Source organism: Marmota flaviventris, chromosome 3 (assembly GCF_047511675.1).
Source record: "Marmota flaviventris isolate mMarFla1 chromosome 3, mMarFla1.hap1, whole genome shotgun sequence".
NCBI lineage: Eukaryota > Metazoa > Chordata > Mammalia > Rodentia > Sciuridae > Marmota > Marmota flaviventris.
Genome location: NC_092500.1, coordinates 41,846,093 through 41,860,709, shown reverse-complemented (window position 1 = coordinate 41,860,709; position 14,617 = coordinate 41,846,093).

Genomic DNA, 14,617 nt, shown 5'->3' with positions numbered 1-14,617 from the left:
ACTCTCCCACCCACTACCAGTACTGTGATTTAACCCTGGGCCTCACACATGCTAGGCAAGTACTCTACCAACAAGTTATAACCCCAGCCTTATTTATTCTATTTTTTAATTTTGAGACAAGGTGTTCCTAAGTTGCCCAGGCTGACCTTGAACTTGGGATCCTTTTATCTTAGTCTCCTGAGTCACTGGGATAACAGTGTGCACCACTGTACCTGGATGAAAAGATGTGCTTCTAATTGTTTTATATTGGTGGGATCAAGAATAGTGTCTCCTGATTCTTTAGCATTTGCTATCATAGAAATAGACTTTTCAGACAAGATGAACCTTGCTATATCCAAAATTAAACTAATGTACACTTTTTTGGACCTCTCTGATAACCTTATGTTCATTTAATAGCTAAAACAGTACATCAATATGACACCTTCTGGCAAGGCTCACAGTGATTCTCAGTGCTCACTCATAATGAAGGAAATGTCCAAAAAGTACTGCTACTATGTGTTCATTACCATTTTAGAGACTTCTGAAGGTAATGGGATTGATAAAACTCTCGCTTTTCTGGACAGCTTATGAAAATGTTAAGGGAAGATTGATCCTTGGAGAGCCAACCTTTTGGATTACTTTACTCAGAGAAAAGCTTTATTTATTCTTTTACCAAAGTGTTTATTGAGTGCTTGTGATGGGACAGGTGCTAGAGCTCTATCAAGGTCCAAGACAGCACTGGCTCTCTGTTGGTCTGAGTTTCAGTCTGGAGGGAAGAGGATGGGGTGAAGGAGAGTACAATGGGAAGAAAATGGCAATAACTGAGTGGCCACTCAGTGCCAGGTACTATATTGAGGATTTTCTGTGAGCGATCACATTTAAACCTCACAGAAATCCCATGGAGGAGGCATTTTTATAATTATCTACATTTTACAGAGAAGAAGCTGAAACTCAGAAGAACATATAACTTGCTTAATACTGCAGAGTTTCTAAGTGGCAGAGCCAGGAATTCAGATTCTACCCAGGTAAATACTATGTCAAAATGCCTACTATCTCATGGTGAAAACTACCAATATTTATTTATTTTTGTTACTTGAAAACAAAATGTTTTCCTCTACAGTTGAGTCTAAGCACTTTCTCCATGCATATGGCAATCCAACTGTCTTTGGGCCAGTGCTGCCCTTTCTCACAGGCAGTCATCTTCCTGGCCTGGCACATGGCCCTTGCCTGTAATCTCAGCAATTCAAGAGCCCAGGCTAGATCACAAGTTTGAGGCCAGCCTTGGCAAGTTAGTGAGACTCTGTTTTAGTCATCTTTTTTTGCTGCTGCGACCAAAAGTTCTGAAAAGAACAATTAGAGGAGGGAAAGTTTATTTGGGGGCTCACAGTTTCAGAGTTCTCAGTCTAAAGACAGTGGATTCCATTGCTCTGAACCCAAGGTGAGGGAGAATATCATGGCGGAGGAAAGCAGCTGGGGACATGGCACCAGGAAGGAGATAGAGGAAGAGAGATAGACGTAGAGAGGTACAGAGAGAGGGAAAGAGGGAGAGAAGAAGAGAGGGTAAGAGGGAGAGAGGGAGAGAGGGAGAGAGTGCACTCTGCTTGCCATAGACAAAATATATATCCCAAAGACATGTCCCTAGTGACCCTCCTCCTCCAGCACAATCTACCTACCTACAGTCACCATCCAGTTAATCACTATCAGATGATTAATGCACTGATTAGGTTAAGGATTTCATAACCCAATCATTTCATCTCTAAGCTTTCTTGCAGTGTTTCACATATGAGCTTTTGAGGGACACCTCATATCAAAACTGTAACAGAAACTGTCTAAAAATTAAAAAATTTAAAAATACTAGAGATGCAGTTCAGTGGCAGAGCACTCCTATGTTCAATCCCCAGTACTAAACACAAAACAAAACAAATGTCAAACAATAAAACCCCCAAATATCATGGGCAGCCATCTTCAAATAAGCCAACAGAGAGGTCTCTTCTGCCCAGATTAGATACACACATGCATACATACATACGAGACATGTGTATGTTCACATGTGCAAATTTCTATTATTATATGGAAAGTGGAGAAATTTGACATGTGTGAAGTAGAGAATTTCAGTGTGAGAAAAAACTAAATAAATAAAGTGCTAGAAATGAAAAAATATATCAAAGAAAAAATTCATTTCTCAGGCTTAACAGCAGTCTTGCACTGTAGTGTTAAGGGATCACAGAAAAGGACCAAGGGAAGGCTCATTCAATTTGAAGACATTTGGGTCAGTAAGATATTAGATATTACCAAACTAAAATGCAAAGAGAAAAGAGAGATTAAAAACACTACACCATCCATTGTCCTTAGGAACAATACCAGTATTCCATATACCAGTATATAACTGAAGCCTAAGAAGGAGAGGTGATAAAAGGAGGAGAGTTTTCAATAATTTTTCCAAAAATTGTATAAGACATCAACTCACAGAGCCAAGAAGTTCAGCCAACTGCAAGTAAGATAAATATGAAGAAAGCACACATACGAATTTTATAATCAAACAACAACATCTTTAAAGTGCAGAAAGAAAAAAAATGTCAACTTAGAATACACCAAAAGGATTCTTTAGAAAGAAATATAAAATGAAGACCTTTACAAGTAGATAAAAGGTGAGAAAATATGTTTATAGCTGACTTAAACTACAAGGAATGGTCAAAGAAATTCTTTAGTCTAAAGGGAAATGATACCAGATAAAAGCCATATCATTAGGAAGGATTAGAAAGAATAAAAAGGCAGGAGCTGGGTGTAATGCATACACCTATAATCCCAGTGACTTGGGAGGCTGAGGCCAGCCTCAGCAATTTAGTGAGGCCCTCAGCAACTTAGTGGGACTCTTTCTCAAATAAAAAAAATAAAATAAAAGGCTAGGGATGTGGTTCAGTAGTGAAGTTCCTCTGGGTTCAATCCCCAGTAACTCCCCCACAAAAGATAAAGAACCCAAAGGCCTAAGATATCCATTTCATAGTCATTTCATGTAAACATACATATATATTTCATATGCTTATATCATATAATATAAATATGATATATAATATAGACATATGTACATACATATCTCATATATGTGTATGGGTCTAGATGGGTATGCATGTGTGTGTGTGACATGAGAGATCTGTAATTTGCAAAAACTAGTAGGAAAATATTATTGAAAATAGAGTGCCATTTATGAGGGCAAGAAAAATCTACCATGTAATTTACAGACTGCTCCCAAGGCTGTATGTAGTTTATAAATTCAGTTTATGTGCCTGCAGGAGTCTCTTCTTTCTAGAATTCTGAGTTCCAGATATGATTGGCTCAAACCACTTCCACATCCGGAATTTTCTCCTCATGTTTGTGTCTATTCATTTTTGCTGCAACTTTGACACAAGCTGGGTCATAGCCCATGCTTTCTATTCCCTTTCTCAACCCAAATTAACCTTGAATAAAAAGAACTTTTAGTAGCAGAAATTTTACTGAAGATAGGAGACTGCATATCTGGTTCCAAATAACTGAAAATTGTTTGTAGAACATTCCTGTTCTAAAAAGTCCCTGGTCCATTCCAGCAAGGTTTTCTCACTGGCCATTTCCCCCATGTACCCATTTATCCTTACACCACCACACAAGATTTTCTCTTTGCCCTGCTATCAATCTAATACCTTTTTTCTTCTGCTCTGTTCTTCTGCAGAGCAACTTAGTCACCTGCTTTCATTGCTTTGGCTCCTGTGAACAGTCTCACTTTCTTCTCCAAATAACTTCATTACCTATCTCCAGGGGATTTACTTATATTATAATCCCTGTAAATGATGCTCCTTGGAGTCGTGCAGTGCACAGACTGAACAGCACTATGTGGAGGTTCTTCCTCTATTTATTAAGTTATTTTCCTAATCAAAGACTGTTTGGGTGCTAGCTATTATGTTAAAAATTTCTCATCTATATTACATAAAAGACCTACAAAAACTTTTTCACAAGATTTAACAATTGAGTAAGTGGAAAAGCTATGCTATGTACTTGGATGGGAAGTCTAATATTGTAAAAATGTCTAGTTTTGTAAATTACTTTGGGGTATTAAAAGTTCTAATTAAGATGCCAATAGGTTTTTCTATTCCTTTGGTATATGACAACAATTTTATATTTGAACTAATGAACAGGAGAGAAAAGCAAAAATAAATCTTTAGGAAAAATAAGAATGAGAACAAATATAACAACACATCTCTCTATCCCATTTGTAGTTATCTAACTGGCCATTTATCTATGTATCTTACCTATTTATCTATCATCTTCAACCTCTCTTTTGTGAACATCAGAGCATTCTCCCTGCCCCAATAATATCTCTTCCTTCCTCCAGGAAAAGGGCATCACTCCCACTTCTGCATCCCACATGGGTTTTGTGGAGCTGCCAATCCCAGGACCCCAATGATCCAAGGATGGACATGCAACACAGGCGGGGTGAAACAAAGTAAAACCATCCTCTTGGCCATATTCATTGGTTGAGGGATAAGTAAGTAACAAGTGACTCAAAATTCTCTGGAAATTTTTGAAATGAAGTTGAGAAATACCTCCTCTTCTAGAAAAGGTAATTGGGATGACATAAACCTAAGCCTGCTGGCCTATAGGTTTTTTTTGTCAGTGGGAAAAGCCCATCTCATCTGTTTTTGGAGAAAGTGAAACCTAGCAGAAGAATTCATAAGAGGTGAAATGAGTGAGAGCTAAAACCCTGGTGGTGTTTAGTCCAAGACTGAATTTCTAAAAACCAAGAATCTTTCTGGTTCCCCAAATCTTCTCTCAATTCTGTACATTTTTCTAATAATATAGAAATAATAGAAACAAATGGATATAATTAAAGGGATAATTCTGTTTCCCTTTTGCCCATCTTCTCCTAATAATTCAAAGCGGGAAGGAAAGAGGTCAACTTGATCAGCCAGAATCCAAGACATGTTTTAGGGTAAAGATGATCACGGTTGTGGTGGTGATACTAATGGTGACAAGCTCTCTGCTCCTGGGTGTGCCAGATGGTGCTTAGAGGAAAGTTTTTTGTTTTGTTTTGTTTTTTTGTTTGAAGTGCTGGGGATTGAACTCAGAGCCTTGTGCATGCTAGACAAGCACTCTGCCATTGAGCTACATCCCTAGCCTTATTAGATGAAAGCCTCTTGGGGTATTACATGCTCTGGAATTGAAGTGGGACTCAGTGGCTCAGGAAAATGATAATGTGGAAGTCATAACTGGTATGCAATAATAGATTCTCAGAAGATAAATTCACTGGTTATTTTATGCAAACTCAAGAGACCCTCCACAGTTCTCCATTACTAGAAATAATTGGATTCCTTCTTGTTTAGGGAAAATCAAACCATACCCATTGTGTATTTCTCTGGATTATCCTAGGTTACCCAATGATAAAATAAGACCTCCTAAATGTACTGTGTCATTGAGAAAACTCTAGTACTTCAGGCACATTTTTCTGTAATTCCCATTCATTCATGTTATCTGGATATGGTTGCCCCCGCATTTAGGGAGCTTGTGCAAATCTCTAATCTTCTCTCATTATTTGTCCACCCATTCATCCAAATCTATATTTAATGAATGCCTACTTCCATGATTTAGATACGAAGTGTATTCCAAAAGCTCATGTGATACAATGCAGAAATGAAATAATTAGAGGGAACTTTAACCTAATAAGTGGATGAATCCACTGATGTGGGTTAACTGGGTGATAACTGAAGGAAGGTAGGGTGTGGCTGAAGGAAGTAGGTTACTGGGGGTGTGCCTTTGGGGTTTATATTTTGTCCCTGGTGAATGTTGCTCTCTGTTTCCTGGCTGTCACATGATAAATGTCTGTCTTCTGTCATGCCCTTCTGCCCTGATTTTCTGCCTCATTGGAGTGGAGAACAATGGAGTCAGCTGACCATGGATGGGACCTCTGAAACCATGAGCCAAAATAAACTTTTCCTCCATATTGTTCTTGTCAGGTCATTTGCCCACAGCAGTGAAAAATCTAACTAATACACCTACTATATAGTAGTTATGCCCCAAGCCCAGTAGGAAGATAGACATGGAAAAAAAAAATTTGCAAAACCCAGCCCCATTTAGCAGAGCCATGGTACATTTGGCTTATTGATCTTTTCCCCATTTCCCAGTATTTTCTGCCCCCAATTTCCTATATTACATATGTAATCCCCTTCTATAGGTATAGCAGGGGACACTTAGCTCAACTTTCCAATCATAAGGAAAATCTAGCATCTCATATCCTCCTTATTTTCCTATTTACCAAGAGGGGAAATTCATTTGCCCACCACTTTAACATATGATGTTTTCCTCTGAAGGTTCAGCACACATATTATCAAGGTCTCTGTCCATTACCCCAATGACCCTATAAGCTTCCTATAGAAAAGGGATAGGAAGTGGAGAAAATTCTATATTAAATTCTATATTCCTGATCCTGCAAAATAGCTCCTACTGCCTTACCAAGATGGCAAAGAAAGGACTATAAGAGGAAAAAGATGGACAAGATACAGAAGGAGCTTCACTAAAATATAAAAAGTATAATTCCATACAATAAACTCGATCTTTTTTTTTTTTTTCTGGTGCTGGGGATTGAACCCAGGGCCTTGTGCATGCAAGGCAAGCACTATACCTACTGAGCTATATCCCCAGCCCTAAATTGATCTCATAATATAAAATAAAATATAGCAGTTCATTTACACTAGCACTCATAGTATCTACATAGATAAAAAATGACTAACCTCTAAATTTCACTTTTACATACTTTGTGTTGATCTTATACTTCAATTTATTAACATCTTAAAATACCACCCACTATGAGAGTAGCTTATAAGTTTTAATTACTAATTTTATAGCAAAGTTTTATTGCATTTTGTTGTCTTATAGGTTGTATAGCAATGCAAAAGTGTGACTGAAATAAAAATATACTTTATCATAAAAGTAGTATATGTTTAAGTATAAATAGTTGAGAAATAAGACATTATCTTCATCTTCCTTCTCATTTAAATTCTACTTCCCAGATATTACCATTTCATATGTGCCATTCCAGATGTTTAAGTATATACAGTGCATTTTCCCCATAAACGCACTTATGCTACACATACACATATACATAACTTTGTAACCAGCTTTCTCCATTTAGCAATCTGTCCATGCCACACAGATATGTCATAGTATGCTTTTACTATAACATATTTGTTTCTCTATTTAAACACAATTAGAATGATTTTAGATTTTTCACTATGACAAACATTGCTATAATACATAACTCTGTAATATATGTTCTTGCATGCTTATATGATAAATCTGTTGGGTGAATTTCTAGAAATGGAATGCTGGGTCAAAGAGTAGGTGTACTTGAAATCTAGATAAATACCATGTGAACAGCTTGTGCCAAGCTGTGCTCCTACCAGCAGCATGTGTTTGAGAGGATCTGTTTTTAATCCCCAGCCTGGTAGTAAAAAATGGTACAGCATTGTTATTTTAATATGCATTTCTTTTATCATGAATGAGATCTAGCACTTTATCATAAATTTATTAATCACTTATATTTCTTGTTCTCTGAACTGTATTCTGTGGGGGGGATGGAATCTTTTTTATAGTACAGATAATTTCTAAGAAATACATGTTTTTGAATTTCACATTAAACTCCTGAAATTTTAAAAGTATACAATTGAACTTAGAATTAGATTGGCACTATGGTTATATATAATGGATTTTTGATATAAGATAACAGTTTGCATGGGTCCCAGTGGAGACTCCCTTTTCCCATAATGCAAAGCTGCAGTCTACTTGCATCTGCACTGTCATTCTTAATACACGGGAACTACAGTCTCAGAGATTCTCATCTTTTTAAAATTCACATCCTCTCAAAACTGCACAACAGTATAGTTTATTGTAGTTTAAAGGCTCAAAAATATAAAAATCATAGAGGATGTGCTGGCTCGACGCCAACAATACAGAAAGCAGCTTATGAGAGGTTATATAAGAAAGAGTAAGACAAAAATGATTATGCCACATGTAAAACTGAAAAGCTGGGATTGGCCCAGATGGAAAGTGCAGCTGTGAAAGGAACAAAAGGCAATAGTCAAATGCAAAGAGAAAATCGCTAGTAGTAGGAAGAGTATAAATACTAGAATGCCACACAAAGATTAAGCAAAGGTCCTATTTAACTTCTGATGATATCCAAAATAAATACTTCAACATACAGAAGCTACTGAGCATGACAAACCAACTGTTACAGTTTTTGTTTGTGTTGTTGGTGATGTTTTTTGTTGCAAGTACAGGAGCCTGACTCAAACTAGTTCAGGCTAAGAAAGAATTCACTGGTTTATATAAAAGGAAGTATAGGGATCAACAATTTTCAAGTATCAATGAGTATAAGGCTGACTCTTCAGAGTTCTGTCTTATACACCAGTTCTCACCTGCTTTTCCCTGAGCGTGAGCTTCCTCCTCAATGGGTTTTTCCTATATGGCAGAAGAGATGGCCACTTGCAGCATTTAGGTTTTACTACAGAGCAACTAACAGATGCCAGGTAACCTCTCATGTGCTGGGAATACATACATAAATAATACTTCATTTGTATTCTTTTCTTTATTTAATAAAAATTTATTTTCAAGTCCATTTCCAGAGAATTCTGTATTACCTTTACCTAAACAACTTTATCTTTTCTTGGCCTATTTTCATTCTTTTTTCACATGTGAATATTGTAGTAAATTCCAAAAGTATACAGCTTTGTGCCTTTTACTTGCCATTTGCACTCACCCAAGAATGTAATCTTTATATTTTTATTAATGGTTGCCTAATTGTCTATTGATCAATGTACATTTTCAAAGCATAGTTAAATTTTTTTTTTTAGTTGTAGATGGACAAATGCCTTTATTTGTTTTTTTTAAAGAGAGAGAGAGAGAGAGAGAGAGAGAGAGAGAGAGAGAGAATTTTTTTTTTTTTTTTAGTTTTCAGCGGACACAACATCTTTGTTTGTATGTGGTGCTGAGGATCGAACCTGGGCTGCACGCATGCCAGGCGAGCGCTACCACTTAAGCCACATCTCCAGCCCCACCTTTATTTGTTTCTATGTGGTGCTGAGGATGGAACCCAGTGTCTCACATGTGCTAGGCAAGTCCTCTACCACTGAGCCACAACCCCACCCGCTAAAGCACAGTTTTCATTTGGAAAATTTATAATGGATCAGGGTGAATTCAAATTATAAGCAGGGTGTCCTGGATTATCATCAAAGGAAAAGAAAGTGCTAGATTTCCTAGAAACCTGCCCTTCGTTTGTTTTAGAGCTCTTCTCTCCTGTCTTCTTGGAATATTTACTGGAAATATACTATATGACAACAGGCATTGTGCTAAGTGCTTGAGATAGATAAATCCATACATGCATATATCTATGTATATGAATAAATATATATATTCCTTTCATTTAAAATTAAAAATGTTCATTTTGACAGTTTCAGATCTCTGTTGCAATAACTTAAGAACTGCTATATATCCTTCACATCTTCATATTTCTTCAGTTTTCCTCAAATATTCAAATTTTATTATTATTTTCTCTTTCAGAATTTCAGACATGATGTTCCATTATCCTTAATATATTCCAGCATGTATTTTCTACCTGAAACACAGCAAATGATCAAAACCAGGCAATTAATATCAATGCAAACAATATTGTTTAACTAACAATCATATTTAGACTTTATCAATTGTCCCAATAATATCTATTTCAACAAAACAAAATTCTGGCTCAAATGCTGTTGGAACAATTACTTGGTCTTTGTCTTTCATGACTTTTTTTTTTTCAGATTATAGGCTATACATTTTATAGAATACCCCTTAATTTGGGTTTGTCAGATGTTTTCTCACAACTACATTCAGGATAAGGCTTTTGGCAGGAATATCTTATTCCCAGTTCGTCACTTCAGTAAGTCAAGCATTTTCTTGGAATAGGGATGACCTGTGAACAGTTAAAGGACAATGATAATTATAAGACCTGTGGACGGTTCACTTTTGTTAAGGGTGCGTCAGACTTAAAAAAAAAAAAAAGGCTCAAGTAATCAACTTGCAATTCAAGGCAGCCTATGAAAAACCGAAAATTTATTTTATGGTTTGATATGAAGTGTCCCCCTAAAACCTGTGTAAGATAATGCAAGAATTTTCTTTTTTTTTTTTAAAGAGAGAGAGGGAGGGAGAGAGAAAGAGAGAGAGAGAGAGAATTTTTTTAATATTTATTTTTCAGTTTTCGGTGGACACAACATCTTTTGTTTTATCGTGGTGCTGAGGATCGAACCCGGGCCGCACGCATGCCAGGCGAGCGCGCTACCGCTTGAGCCACATCCCCAGCCCTAAATGCAAGAATTTTCAGAGGTAAAATAGATTATGGTAGGTATAACATAGTCAGTGAATTAATCTACGGATATAAATTAACTGGGAGATAACCACAGGCAGTTAGGGTGTAGCTGAAGGAAGTAGGTCACTGGGGATGTACCTTTGGGGTTTATATTTTGTCCTTGATGTGCCAAGCTCTCTTGCACTCTGCTTCCTGGCTTAATAACCTGAGCTGCTTTCTTCTTCCATGCCCATGATGTTTTGCCTTATCTTGGGCCCAGAGCTATGGAGTCGGCCAACCATGGACTGAATCTCTGAAACTGTGAGTCAAAATAAACTTCCTCCTCTCTGTGGTTATTGTCAGGTATTTTGGCCACAGTGATGAAAAGCTGACTAAAACAGTCTCCAAGGCAGTAATTAAAGAGGTATTTGTCTTCTATATACATACAGCAAACCACTAGTAATCAGACTCAAGGTTGAACTGTGAGGTAACAGAGATACAAAGGAGACTGAATGCAGTGCCTTGACAAGTCTTCTGTTGGGAGGGAATGAATGGAATCCTGAGACCTGTCATGGTATCATTTAGGTGGACAAGACTAAGAGATTTCCACTCCAATATCCTAAACTTTGATGGCAAGGACAGCTCCCTCTGCTTTGTCTGAGGAAAATAGCCTCCTCTTGCCTGTAGACTTCAGGAGGTGATAGCATATATATAAACAAAGAATGTTAAGACCAGAACTGGTTAATATTCACCTGAAGGAACAGAGAATACAGTGGATCTTGAAAACATTATAACAGAAAAGGCAGAATATAAAGGTGGACAAGAATCTACATTGGAAAACACTTGTAGTTTCATGATATGGCAAGGAGCCATAAAACTCTAGAAGGGATACAGGCATACAGCAGACTAGAGAGATTCTAGAAGTACCTTGATATAAGGAAGGTGTCAGAAGGCTAAGGGAGGTTAGAATGTCAGAAAATTTATAATAGGAGACCTGAGAATCTACTATCTATGTTCCTTGTATGAGCCCAAAACACATACTCATCTCTAATGAGTATGCAGAATTCCACTGGTGGGGGCACCATTGGCATACCTGGGAAACTCAATGATGGCTATCTACTGTAGTTGACAATAAGAAGTGCTGCTATGGAACTGAACTTCTTGATGCAACTGAACTGATAAAAATTCAAAGTAGCAGAGACTATATGGTAGCACCTGATGGACAGGAGAATGTATCTAATTATAGTAATGGGCTGCAAGGCCAGAGTGGCAATCAGAATGCCTTTACCCACAGGGCTCTATGATAATGGCCCATAGTGTTCCTTGGAGCAAGTTAAATGAGCCCTCATTAGGGTGTTACTTGACTTATATGTATGTATACTAGAAAGAATGTACTACTGGTGAGCAAAAGGCTGATGCCAGCTGTCTCAATGGACAATTATAACCTGTCACCCAGTTTACAGATCTAAGCAGGTTCTCAGACCTAAAGCTCATTATCTGAAGGGGAAACTGAATAATAAGCACTAGCCTACTACTATATATTCCCTTAATAATTCCCCAAAGGATATATACCTATTATTGGGAAACTGTAAACTGAGGAAAGAGGAACATCAGTCATTTAAAGGCCTGGTGGATATGGGGTCGAGATGACACTAATACCAGGAGGCTGGAAGCATTATCACAGCCTCCAGAAAGAGTGGGAGTTCATATATGGGTTTGTCTCATGGTGATCCAATGGAGTCACAGACTCACTCTCTGCTTATATGTCTAGTTGTCAAGTCAACAATTGAAATGTGTATATATAATAACTGGCAGAACCCTCACAAAGGATTCCTGAATTGTGTAGTAATGGAAGAACCAGATAGGAAGAACCAGTGGAAACTACTGAAACTACACATCTTCACTGGCTAAGAGAGTAGAGCAAGAGGAATTTACAACATAATAAGAGGAAATACAAATATCAGTGTCACCATCAAAGACTCACAGAATGTAGATATGTTGGTACCCATCATATGCTTGTTTAAGTCACTTATTCAGCCGGTTTGGCCACTGCAAAAACCAGACTCATCATAGCAAGTGATGGGGAACTATTGTAAACTTAATGTAAGCAATCTCAGCTGCTATACCAGTGAGGCACGTCTACTATAAAATAACAACATAGCTTTTGGTGCTTGGTATACTGCTCAAGTGAATAGGTTCTTCTCGATCCCCACTAATAAAGAGGAGCAAAAGCAGTTACCTTTTATGTGGGAGGGACAACAGTACATATCATTCTCTTGCCATAGGTAGAACTATGTTAACTTTTCTGCTCTCTGTCACAATATAAATAGTCCACAGGACATTGGTCAACTTGATATTCTGTAGATTATCATTTGACACAAATGACATCATGCCAATTGGACTTTTTCAGTGCAATCACTACCAAGGATAACCACACATGGGCAAATGAAACAATCATTACAAATAAGGATAAAGCAATATAATTCTCCATTCCCTCCAGGATGAAGACTTGGATGACCAACCAAGCAAACAACCTAGATGGGATAGTAATAGAAGAGATAGGGGATGAATATCAATTTTGGCCTTGAGTCCCGTTACAATATCAAAGACTATTTGCTCCTCTAACACTCCTGTATTGATTCTTTTGTAGGCACTGGGGGAAACTACCATCTTGAAGGCCCTGTGATAGACTACATATAATGGAAACTATTAGCAGATCTGAGTAATATACACTGTAAATAAATCAGACATCTCTGGGGTAGTGCACACCTATAATCCCTGTGGCTCCGGAGGCTGAGGCAGGAGGATTAAAAGTTCAAAACCAGCCTCAGCAACTTAGTGAGGCCCTAAGCAACTCAGTGAGACCCTGTTTCTAAATAAAATACAAAGACAGGCTGGGGATGTGGCTCAGTGGTTAAGTACCCTTGGGTTTAATCTCCGGTACAAAAAAAAAAAAAGAATACATATAATTTTTATCTACGAACATCAAACTTTGAATTTTATGGAAAAATTCTGTCACAAAATATTACAAGGGTACCTCAGTACCAGAACTCCCACAGATACAAAAATCCATGGAAAAAATCCCTTATAAAATGGCATAGCAACTAACTTGCATATATCATCCCATATACTTTACATCATCTCTAGGTTACTTAAAATACCCAAAACTGTATAAATGCTTTGTAAATAGTTATTATGCTGTATCATTTAGGGGAAAATGACAAGAAAAAAGCCTGTATGTGCTCAGTACAGAACCAATTGTTCTTTTTCAAATCTTTTCAATCTGAGGTTAAGTGAACCCACAGATCCAGGACCTGTAGATACAGAGGGTTGACTACACTCAGGATTTTTTTCAAACACTTAAGAATGTAAAACACATAGCTATGGACCATGAAAAAGCAGACAATTGGTCAGATTTAATCCATAAGGCATAGTTTGGCAATCTATATTGTATGCTATTTAGGGTGATCTTATTTCCTTGGTCAAAGATTGGTTTAGTATGCACAGGTATTTAAATCCTGATCAATGAGACCTGCAAGTTTTCCTTGAATCAAACAAGAACACGAGGAGGAATATCCTTTAACTGCCTGTGGAGGCTGCTTGTGTGATGAATAATGCCTATAGCTGCTGAAGTCACATGGAGAACATGAAGTTTCTCATCTTTATCTGAGAATAACAAAGCCGAGAAAGGAATCTGAGAGAATCTTCATGACATTAACTGAGTGGTTCAATTAACTTACATAATACTTGGATCTTCATATTACTGAACTGTTGAATTAAAGTGACTCCAGACTTCTTGTTGCAAGAAATAATAAAGGTTCTTATATGTAAGTCACTTTAGTCAAATTTTTCTGTTAAACTGAAAGCCAAAAATATTCTAAATAAAATAAAGGACTCAGAAGAATAATATATGTTATTATAAATGCTGCCTTAGAAAGATATCTAAGTTATTCTAAGATAAAGTGAAAAAAGCAAGATGTGTAGCATTTTGTAAAGTTAAGATGGCATGTTTTAAGGATATATGTACAAATAGATACATATTTCTCAGACGGAGAAATGTGTTGTAGAGCAGTTTTGTCATTGTGTGAACATCATAGACTTAGACAAACCTAAATGGTTTGGCCTATTAAAAATCTAAGCTATATGGTATAGTTTATTGTTCCGAAGAGTACAATGAACAAAACAACATGAAATTAAAAATGCACAAGAAAAAATTATGCAATCAAGAAATGCAGTAAACACGAGATGCATGAGGCTGCTGCTGGTGAAACTTGACATACTGTTTCACAGTGA